The 12,630-nt window shown below is 32.2% G+C and overlaps 1 pseudogene; it reads right to left on the bottom strand.

Moving 5' to 3' along the window:
• Window positions 1-8,535: 8,535 nt before the first annotated feature.
• On the bottom strand, window positions 8,536-10,278 carry LOC143231160 (ubiquitin-conjugating enzyme E2-17 kDa pseudogene; annotated as a pseudogene).
• Between the last annotated feature and the right edge of the window lie 2,352 nt (window positions 10,279-12,630).

Genomic DNA, 12,630 nt, shown 5'->3' with positions numbered 1-12,630 from the left:
GAGTAAAACAAGATTTCTGGTCACAATACTATCATCCCCTTTCAGTAAAACACGATTTCTGGTCAGAATACTATCATCCCTTTCAGTAAAACAAGATTTCTGGTCAGAATACCATCATCCCCTTTGAATAAAACAAGATTTCTGATCAGAATACCATCATCCCCTTTGAATAAAACAAGATTTCTGGTCAGAATACTATCATCCCATTTGAGTAAAACAAGATTTCTGGTCAGAATACTATTATCCCCTTTGAGTAAAACAAGATTTCTGGTCAGAATACTATTATTCCCTTTGAGTAAAACAAGATTTCTGGTCAGAATACTATCATCCCCTTTGAGTAAAACAAGATTTCTGGTCAGAATACTATCATCCCCTTTGAGTAAAACAAGATTTCTGGTCAGAATACTATTATCCCCTTTGAGTAAAACAAGATTTCTGGTCAGAATACCATCATCCCCTTAGGGTAAAACAAGATTTCTGGTCAGAATACTATTATTCCCTTTGAGTAAAACAAGATTTCTGGTCAGAATACCATTATTCCCTTTGAGTAAAAGAAGATTTCTGGTCAGAATACTATTATTCCCTTTGAGTAAAAGAAGATTTCTGGTCGGAATACTATTAAGTGGAACAAGATTTCTGGTCAGAATACTATCATCCCCTTTGAGTAAAACAAGATTTCTGGTCAGAATACTATCATCCCCTTTGAGTAAAACAAGATTTCTGGCCAAAATACTATCATCCCCTTTGAGTAAAAGTAGATTTCTCTTCAGAATACCATTATCCCCTTTGAGTAAAACAAGATTTCTGGTCAGAATACTATCATCCCCTTTGAGTAAAACAAGATTTCTGGTCAGAATACTATCATCCCCTTTGAGTAAAACAAGATTTCTGGTCAGAATACTATCATCCCCTTTGAGTAAAACAAGATTTCTGGTCAGAATACTATCATCCCCTTTCAGTAAAACACGATTTCTGGTCAGAATACTATCATCCCTTTCAGTAAAACAAGATTTCTGGTCAGAATACCATCATCCCCTTTGAATTAAACATGATTTCTTATCAGAATACCATCATCCCCTTTGAATAAAACAAGATTTCTGGTCAGAGTATTATCCATGTTGAGTAAAACAAGATTTCTTGTAAGAATACTATCATTTTTTTTAATAAAACAAGATTTCTGGTCAGAATACTATCATCCCCTTTGAGTAAAACAAGATTTCTGGTCAGAATACTATCATCCCCTTTGAGTAAAACAAGATTTCTGGTCAGAATACTATCATCCCCTTTGAGTAAAACAAGATTTCTGGTCAGAATACTATTATCCCCTTTAAGTAAAACAAGATTTCTGGTCAGAATACCATCATCCCCTTAGAGTAAAACAAGATTTCTGGTCAGAATACTATTATTCCCTTTGAGTAAAACAAGATTTCTGGTCAGAATACTATTATTCCCTTTGAGTAAAACAAGATTTATGGTCAGAATACTATTATTCCCTTTGAGTAAAACAAGATTTATGGTCAGAATACTATTATTCCCTTTTAGTAAAACAAGATTTCTGGTCAGAATACTATTATTCCCTTTGAGTAAAACAAGATTTCTGGTCAGAATACTATCATCCCCTTTGAGTAAAACAAGATTTCTGGTCAGAATACTATCATCCCCTTTGAGTAAAACAAGATTTCTGGCCAAAATACTATCATCCCCTTTGAGTAAAAGTAGATTTCTGTTCAGAATACCATTATCCCCTTTGAGTAAAACAAGATTTCTGGTCAGAATACTATCATCCCCTTGAGTAAAACAAGTTTTCTGGTCAGAATACTGTCATTCCATTTAAGTAAAACAAGATTTCTGGTCAGAATACTATCATTCCCTTTGAGTAAAACAAGATTTCTGGTCAGAATACTATCATCCCTTTCAGTAAAACATTTCTGGTCAGAATACTATCATCCCTTTGAGTAAAACAAGATTTCTGGTCAGAATACCATCATCCCCTTTGAGTAAAACATGATTTCTTATCAGAATACCATCATCCCCTTTGAATAAAACAAGATTTCTGGTCAGAATACTATCATCCCTTTGAGTAAAACAAGATTTCTGGTCAGAATACTATCATTTTTTTTTAATAAAACAAGATTTCTGGTCAGAATACTATCATCCCCTTTGAATAAAACAAGATTTCTTATCAGAATACCATCATCCCCTTTGAATAAAACAAGATTTCTGATCAGAGTCTTCAGTAAATTTTAATGACTTTTTCTCTTCAGAAACTAAAGATTTTTAAAAAAAAATTGTACCAAAAGTTTTCTTTTGAAAAAAATATGTATTTCTTAAAAAACAAAAACATGTGTATTTGTGCGTGTGTGTATATACATATATAATACAAATGATATATATTTTTTTTGTTTTTAGTTTACCTACACCTATTGAGCTAAAATAGGTTTGGAATATGGAGATTTGCCAGATTTCCCACTCGCTTCATAAGCTCTTGAACAAACACTGATCTTCTTCCACTGCAACTAAATTTAACCACTTCTACTCACTAGGGTTTAACATACAAAAATCTACCGTTTTATACGTAAAAATGTTTCTCACCCAACTTACCAGAGATATTATAGATTGTATTTCCCACACTTTAAAAACCAACTGTAAGAAAAATGAAATACGAGGGCTGTTCAAAAAATACGCGGACTGACGTCATAAAACAAAATGTACTTTATTTAGAAGTTACAGGTCTGGGACCCCTTCAAAGTACTCTCCTCCCCACGCACACACTTATCCCAACGGTGTTTCCACTTGTTGAAACAGTCCTGGTACGCATCTTTTGTAATGTCCTCCAGCTCCTTCGTCGCATTTGCCTTAATCTCGGGAATCGTCTCAAATCTTCTTCCTTTCAAGGGTCTTTTGAGTTCGGGGAACAAGAAAAAATCGCAAGGAGCAAGGTCAGGTGAATACGGGGTGGGGAAGAACAGTGATCGAGTGTTTGGCCAAAAACTCACGAGTTCTGAGACACAAATTTCGCAGCAACGCGGTGCATCTTCAATTTTTCTGTCAAAATCTCGTAGCAAGATCCAACTGATATCCCACACTCGTCAGCAAGCTCCCTGACAGTCAGACGTCGATTTGTCCGCACCAGGGTGTTGATTTTGTCGACGTGTGGGTCGTCAGTTGACGTGGAAGGACGTCCAGGACGCTCATCATCTTCAATGGACTGTCGACCATCCTTAAAACGTTCATGCCACTTGAAACATGCCGTACGATTCATAGCAACATTACCGTAAGCCGTGTTAAGCATAGCAACAGTTTCAGTCGCAGATTTTCCAAGTTTAACACAAAATTTCACAGCAAGTCGTTGCTCCTTCAGATCATTCATTCTGAAATCTGCCAAACGAAAAAATCGCACTTCACTTAAAACCGCGTAGCTAATACACAAATAAAGATATCTGCAATCGGGAAATGGCGTCGTAATCAGCTGATCTGTGCGAACCTAGCGACACCAAGCGGATTCCCCTGGGACCAACTGGAGCCGCGCAATTCAAACAGTCCGCGTATTTTTTGAACAGACCTCGTAATTATTTAACAGTGTACGTGTTTTGTATGCACCATTGAACTCTAAATATTTCATGCCCCTCATTTCTCAACCAATGATAAAAAACTTGCTTGTTCATGTGAAACAGAAAGTTTTAAATTGAGGAGGCTAAATTATATTTTTGGGTGTCTTCAGTCCTAGCAGCCCCCCACTTCTTCCCCTGACCTGAGAAAAGTACACAAAATTACTTGTAAGGAAAACCACTTAATGCTTCAAGTTCATAATTATGAAAAAAAAACGATTTTGTTTTAATTATCTGATAAATTGTGATTTTCATCATAATGGACTATCCTGTTTGTTTCTACAGTTAATAGGAAGAAACTCCATCACTGGACCACTCTAATCAACAACAAATCATTGCACAGTTAATATTAACTTTGACCTTGCAGTATACAGACATATCACGTTTTCTACTTTCTTTTTGAACGTTGAATAGTTCAACATTTTGTTTATTTATTTCTTGGTTTGGTTGACTTTAGTTTTACGCAAAGCTACACCAGTGCTGTCTACCCTTAATTTAACAGTCAAAGATTAGAGGGAATGCACCGAGTTGTCATCACCCACCACCAACTTTTGAGCCACTCATTCAGCAATGAACAGTTTAATTGACCATGATATTATAATGCCCTCATGACTGAAAGGGCAAACATGTTTAATGAGATATGAATTTGAGCCTGCAACCATGATTATTTCTAGGTCTATGCAGTTTTTACATAACACATGGTTGAGAATGTCGTTATATTAATTGTGTTCTTTCTACATTTTTCCTTAGTCATTACCTTGGAAATAACATTTTGTCTGCTAATAGCAGATAAGTAGTAAGGCTACACCTTGTGCAAGAAAGTTAAAAGCAGTGTTGTTCAATCACATATCAAATGCTACCTCGGGGTTACAACCTCCTTTACTTTTCAAATGGAAAAAACAGTCTCGGATAGAACTAGTTGGTCTGGACAAGACAGACAACAAAGTTTCATCTATGTAACATGAGACTGAAACAGCCCGGGACATCACCTCGAAAGCATCAGTCAATTTGAAAACAAGTCTTGAAGGAGTTTATCCGACATGTTCAATTTAAAAAACAACTGTCCATTGAAAAATATAAACACTCACACAAACATTGGGTTTGTGTCCGAATAAAGATTGTTTTCATTGTGTACTACACTTCATGTCCAGTCCACTTCTTTCTTACCAAATGCTCAGGTTGAGAATTCAGTACCACTTCACAATTTACGTTGGCGAGTCTCCCATTATAGATGAACAAACTAAGTAACTCCTTTACAAAATATCTGTTTACCTGAAATTATCACAGCCTGAAGAAATCATCCTTTAATATCAATACTGTACTACATCAACACAACTTAAAACAACATTAATAATTTCATTCTAGTTCTTTCAAAATAAAATAATAAATGACAATTTTTTTAAAGTCTGTATTCTGAACTGACTTTAACTCACCTAAGTTGTTAATGTTGCAGTTTATGTCATTGTCGTTTTATTTAAACCCATAACACATACCTGTATTACTATGTATTATTTGTTTTAATATCAAAACCAGTATTTTGGTTATTTCCAACATATCTGGACATTTTACTATAGTTAGTTAGAAATTAATGTTTTCACATTAGTGTGGTATATAAGCAAACCATGCATGTTCTACCTTCTTAACGTCAAAATCTTTTATTTATTACACGTCTATCCAGTTTTACATAAAACATGGTTATGAAAGTTGACTTCATTTTAACTGCCTTTGTTATTCTATGGAGCTAATGCCTGTTCTTCTCATGGGAAACTGGCTGTAATACTGCATGTTGTGTAAGGTCAAGAGTCAATATCCTCCAGAGGTAAGCCAGATGATATCTTGAAGTGAAACAGTCACATGGGTAATGCTAGTTGCTATAGGTAAATGTTCCCAGTTAAGTAAGAAATGCTTGATTTAAACATTCATGTTCAAGATGTAGACTGAAGAGGTTAAAGGAAATACATCTGAAGGGAAGATAACCTGCTTTGACATCTCACAAATTCAGCAAGAAATGATCATCCAAGTACAGGTTTTTTTTTTTGTCTTTAAATTAATAAAATAGGTTTCCAATCTGAGTTAAACATCATGTCCAGTTTCTTTATGCCTTTGGCAAAATTCAATAAGTTAAATACACTATTATTTTGTAACTTATCCCACCGATACTCCCAATGTACAGCAGACTTATCTAGCACTCTTAGGGGAAATATTTTTAACCCTAAAATACTACATTACATAGAAGTCTCTGCTAGTTTCTTTTTAAAAACAATTTTTCTACCCAAACTCAACACTTCATTTTTACTCAATGTAATTTTTTGTGAAATGAAAACTACTCATGGTAAGTTTTACAGTTTCTACAGGTATGAAATGCCAGCTTTAATATTTAAAATAAATAGTCTCAATAATTTATCTCTATACTTGGAATCTAATTCTGCAAAACTATGTGAGAATTATGTTAATTTCAATGTTTTTACATGAAAGCAAGTTTGTTTGTTTTTTATCTAAACTTAATATTATTCAAAAGTCAGTAAAGGCTGGTGCTGACAGAATTATTTAACTCCTGGTGGTCTCATCAATATGGGTTAATGTTTTAATTTTGAAAAATATAAGGTTGTGCATTTAAATGTAGACATTTTAAATGTACATTTTTAATTACAAGTATTTTTCACTGGAGAAAATAATGATCATGTTTCATTGCAGTATGATACAACTTCCTACAATGTGTTGAATGTTTTTGCAATTTGGCTGACAAGTTGAATATGAAAAATCATAAACAGACTTTTGGAAACTTTTGCTGTAGGTTTGTTCTTACAGCATTTATTACTTTTGAATAAATTATGAAGTTACTTACGTTGAATATTCATAAGATTTTATACACTATTTTATAAGTTAAAATAATTCCACTTAGTTCTCCACTTACTTGAGGAGGTCAGAACCACAAACAATTGATCTGAAAGGGCAGAGGAGCTGTCATTTTACACTATTCATTTACAAATATATTTTAAACATGTACACATATTTACCATTTATGTATTGGATACTTCAGACATTTGTATAAAGCAAAACAAGGGCTTTCTGTACTAGCCATTCCTAATTTTGAGTTGATAAGACTAGAGAAAAGGTTGCTAGGCAAAAGTACCCCTTGCCATCTCTGGGTTATTATAATTGAATAACAGGGTTTGACCATTACTCTTATAATGCATCAGTGACCTCAAAGTGAAAGCACAATTATCTGGTAACTAGACATAAACCATGGATCTTCAGTCATGGTTCAGCACCCTAAACACTTGGCCACATGGACAAATTGTGTGCCGTGTAATCATCCTTACAAATGTTAACACACTTTGTTAACTTATCAAGTGTTAATGATTTCCAGTTTCTAGTTTAGAATATTAAAAAAAGGGAAAAAAAACCAATAAACAAAGATTGTATGTTAGTATTGTATTAAAACACTGAAGTTCATCAGAAACTTTGTAAAAATCTTATATATTAGACTATTTTGTAAGTAAAACATACATCACTTATCTAATATTCAAAATATATTTCAAATCTAAAAACAAACAATCAGTCAGTAAAGAAAAATATAATTCACAAAAATATTTTCCTTCATTGACATATAGAAATTAGATAGCTGTCTCAAAATGTAATGTGGGATGAATAAATAACAAACATTAATACGTTTCACACTACCAGAACTAGCTGCTCGTGTGAAAGGGAAGACGATCACAAGATACCACCTACAATTGAATTTATTGTGATGCGATTTTTTCAGTACTGCTAATGGAACATGAGATCAGAAAAATAGATTACAAATAAAATTTTGTTGTAACTTTTTTGTTAAATGTAAACCATACAAGTTTAAGAACTGAATTTGATTGTAATAACAACAACAAAAATATAGTAAAACAATTTAAACTAAAACTACTAATAATTGTAAAATAAAACTTAATCCTTACACAATATATGAATGGCAAAGTCCTTAAAATTTAATCTATATTTTGTTGAAAGTGAGAACTTTCAGCAAGAGCTACAAATTTATCATACAATAATCAGAAAGAACACAAAAAATGTTCACTGGTGTCTTAAAAAGTAATTGACAAGTTTTATCTGACATTTAAAATCCCTCAATTTCATTTAATAATGAATTGACAAAAATAATTATTTATATATAATTATATAGCCAAGGTTTTGTTTAAAACAAATATTTCTATAGGAACAGGTAGTACTGTGCATATATTAAAAAAAAAAAAATTTGAAGTGCTTTCCTATAAGTGTTAAACTTCCAATAAATTCTCACAGCTCACAATTGTTAACAATTTAAGTTGTAACTTCTTTTATTACATGACTATGGTTCATTGCACTGACTTTACAACATTTGTGTTATGAAAAAATATTAAGTGCTGTGCTAAAAGCACTAATTTAATTATTTTGTCAGGCTTAATTAACAAAGTATTTATAAAATATTTTTTATTAAGGTCAGAGTACTTGGCATCTTTGGTTTATAAAATATTACAACTTCTGGTAAGAGTCTATATGGTATTACTACTTTCACCACAGTACTGTTAGTTTAGAAGACTAGTGCAAGAGATGCTCTCTTCATTTTAATATCCACAATTGGGTACATTTTTTGTGTATTATTTAAAGGCTGAATCATTTATCAATGTGCCAGATTATTGCATCCAATTTGCAATTACAAAATGTGAATGGGTTTAAACTATCGAGTCTTTGACTCTTGTATCAATATTTGTAACAAAATGAGTAAGGTATTTCTGAAGCTTCATGAAAGGGTTAACCTTATAATGATTAAGTTTTCTTGGTGTTCAGAATAAAGTTACAATTATTTTAGTACAATTTTAAAGATATTTTTTAAAACTCTTAATTAAAGAGATCCATTTTAAAATATAGTTTTCTCTCCATATGACCACAAGTTCAATTGTGTGAAGTACAGAATTTTTATTTTAGTGAGAAATTACAAGTGTTTCAATATCAAATTTACAACTCTTATTTTCATGCTATTTATAAATAGAAACCATCATACAACCTAAGTAAATTATGAATTAAAATAAAGCATTAACAAAAAATATCTTCAAGTACCACAATTAGTCCAAACACCTTATTAAAACTATTTAAAAATTTAAGGCAAATGTAATACAAATTTACTGGATAAACAATATTTCAAATAATTGCTAAAAGCAACAAGTTTTAAAATTTTATTAAAATTTGTACTTACCTTTGGCAAAGAATGAATTATTTGTTATAGCCTGATATTTGGAGCAATCAACCAAACAAGAAAATTCTGTTACTTGTATATCTTAAATGTTTCTATTATAGTGAAATGTATTCTAGTTTTACTCAACCAAGTAACTTGTATCTATGAAACTGAACTGATATATGGTATTAAGAAAATGGCAACTGTTTTTAATTTGTTTATTTCTTCTTTTGTTAAACAGATTTTTAAGCTTTTAAGCCATACAACATGTTACAAAACTGAGGTACCACAACAAATAATAAATCATAAATGATGTTTTGCAAACTGGAAAGGCTAAAATTAAATGAATAAGAAATCACAAAAGAAACAGCACAAATATACAAAAAGCTTTCCTTTTTAAAACATTTTAATCAATTATAAAATAAGTAAATAATTCATACCTTAATATGCTTGAAAGCAGTTTCAAAATTCTATTTCACTGCAATTTGCGAGACTGAGACACAAAACTATCAAAAGGTCAAAATCTTATTTAGTAATAATAATTATGGTACACTAAGGTTAAATTATTGTGAAATTTCCAGAAATTTACTTTAAAAGTTAAATTGAAAACATTAAACCTGAATAATTAATTTAATTGACAACAACTGTTTATCCTTCCTGTATGTGTTCCGGCAAACGGAAACTCGACAAGAACTTAAAAGCAGTACTCTGAAATATCAAACAATACTGGTGACAGTTAGTTGTTTTAACTACACTATAATTTCTATTAGTTCTGTTTTAACCATACGAAACCATTCTTGTAGTTTGTATCTACATAGCGTACTTTCGAGTCCATTCACGAGCTACTTCACCAAACTTCTCTTTGTCAGTTTTGAACACTCTTGCTATTTCAGGTACAAGTGGATCATCTGGATTTGGATCACACAACAGAGAACAAATTGATAATAATACTTTCGATATTGTCAACGCCGGTGACCACTGTGATCTTAATATATCCAGGCATATGCTTCCGTTACTGTTAATATTTGGATGATAAATTCTTGTTGTAAATGCTAACTTAGGTGGCTTAAATGGATAATCGGTCGGAAAATGAATTGTCAAAAAAAATACACCTCCTTGATATGGACTTTCTGACGGACCCATTATTGTCGCTTGCCAATGAAACAGATCATCGCTCACGGGGCCGGCGGAACACTGGGCAGGAGGGTCCTTTCTTAGATCATCCAGTTCTTTTAATTCGTTTTAGTGCCATTTCTAAGTTGCAGTATTTTTTTACTACGACAGTAAATGTTATTATGAAAGTAGAACAAGTGTTAAATACTGAGCACGTAACGTCGCAGAAATCTACACAATTCTACCACTCCTTGTGAACTTGTAGGCTAAAGACAGAGCAACGCCAATCCGGTTATAGTCGAATAAGCCATCAATAACGTCATTGAATATGCCCGTGATCATTGGCTCCCCAGTTAGTGCGTAGTTTACGTTGATTTGTAGCGTTTTAACTTCGGATTGCTTATAAAAGTTTTACCTGAGTTTGTTTTCACGTGATTTTATTTTCAAATTGTATTCCGCAAATCAAATTTATATTCGTCCTCACATATTTGTTTGTGTTTTCTTTAGTGAAACATTTAAAACATATCGTACAACGGCAATTACTACAGGGTATTCTTGTCGTTTGGTTCATCACGAAAACTGACACATTTTAATCATTTCACGAACTGTTAATTGTCGAAAGTGAAATCAACCGCAAAAAATTAAAAATAGCGACCGTATTATACGTATACTAAAATCACATATATAAAGAATGCCATAAACATTGTTAATGACTTTCAATGGTTAGAACCTGTTAAGTACACTAAGAAATATATATATGTACGATTTATATTATTTAATCAAAATAATTGTGTGGAGAGCAGCTTATTTTACCCATCTTCCCATTGGTTGAGCGTTTGGTTCTGTAGTAAAACACGACTTGTCGAAAGCTGAAATTTGTTTTTTATGCATAATTCTGTATTTATTGTAGAATACCAAAATTACAACTGTAGTCGTACCATTTTCTCTCTACTTTTTATATTAATTATCAGCTTGTAACGTCCCAAAATAAAAACAGTGGTAATTAACTGAAAACTCCGAAAATGTAATATATATATATATAACTAATAACTGTGATCTCTCTCACAGATGGATAAACTCATCTCTCTTATTGCCGTTTAAGAATCAATTATCTGCTTTTTTTCTTACTCTAAACTACTTCTGCAATAACTGTAAGGGGGAGCCAGGTTAAGATTGAATCCCTTCTTACTTACAGGTACTCAAAAAGTCTGAAAATAGTACAAATAAGTTATAGTTATGGCTCTTCCTAGATGCAATGTAATCAAAGAGCTGCTTCTTGACGGTACAACACATCTTATAGCACTTGTACATGACCGTACAAATGCCACAGATTATGTGTAGCCGTTCTACTCTCCTATATTAATGCTGGTTGGACTATAGTCCAGGTGTGGCCAAACTTGCTTAAGGTAAGAGTCACATACGATAAACTCCAGATTTTGAGAACATGAACAAATATTACACACTCGTTTTTATTGTTAGATGCATATTTTGTGACATAAATTATATATAAATATTAATAAATACACGTATGTAATAATATTTATTAATGTATGTAGTTTTTAAATTGTTAATTTGTATTTATTTCAGCAACACAAAGTACACATATATATATATGCATCTAATGTTTTCAAAATCCTGGCTGATTATTGTTATAACTACAATGAGGGTATTTAATACGGTAATGAACTACGGAAACATCTAAGAAAAATATGTAAATTTGTATTTCATTAACATTAAATGAGACTGACAAAAATAAAAATAGGTAAAACAGATATTTTTAATGATATTTGTCTTAGTAAATATCTAGTCAAAACATGGATGAAAATATGTAAAAACAATAAAATTAGAGTTATTTTAATCAGATACTACCTTACAAAATTTTAGTCTTGTCATAATATTTTTCTGACACAAACAGACATTCACACAATTATCAGGTTATTTACTGCTAGTAGAGGTCTTGTGAGTTTCCATCTTGGTTGCGAGTCGTTGAAATTCCGGCTGATATGTTTTCAAGGCTGTACGAATTAGGTTCGTCGGGTGTTGATGACATTACAGTGTACAGATTTTCACAGCTGTATATTGTACTGAAAATTAAGATGAGTCGCATACTGGTTTTCTTCAGTTCAGGATATTTTATTTCTGGATTTTTGCTTCCAGAACTCAACTGCAGAATGAGATTTATGGATCATCTTTAGACCCAGGTCCTCCTGTAGTTCTATTAATTCAATTTCCACAGCAAATGATTCTGTAATCAGAGGTTGGAGAATTGGATAACCATCATTGATCACATCAATCATGAATGGATTTACAAGAAAGGTGAAGCAAAGCTTCAGCTTCGGCACGTCCTCAAACATGTTTAAGAAATTGTCAATCAATCCTTGCAATTTATCTTTGTATTATTCCAGTTTGTGGTCTTTTACTTCAATTTTAGGGAATGTATTTAAGGATAGAATATTTTTTTTCTTCAAGAAAGTTATAATAGGTTTCAACAGATCCACAAACCTATTTAAGATATTGCTGTTAGAGAGCTACCTCACAATGCAGTAGAAAGAGACATTGCTGGGTTTATCTTCAAGCTCCACTTCTTCAATAAACTTTTTGAACTGTCGGTGGACCTTCCCATTTAAGTGTATGAAAATGACAATATCAAGAACAAATTTCATAACGTCTTCATACTTGAAGTATCTGGCTGCCAGGTGTTCATGA

This window comes from Tachypleus tridentatus, chromosome 10 (assembly GCF_004210375.1).
Source record: "Tachypleus tridentatus isolate NWPU-2018 chromosome 10, ASM421037v1, whole genome shotgun sequence".
NCBI lineage: Eukaryota > Metazoa > Arthropoda > Merostomata > Xiphosura > Limulidae > Tachypleus > Tachypleus tridentatus.
Note: the sequence above shows the minus strand (reverse complement) of the source record. Positions and strands in the feature narration are given on the sequence as shown.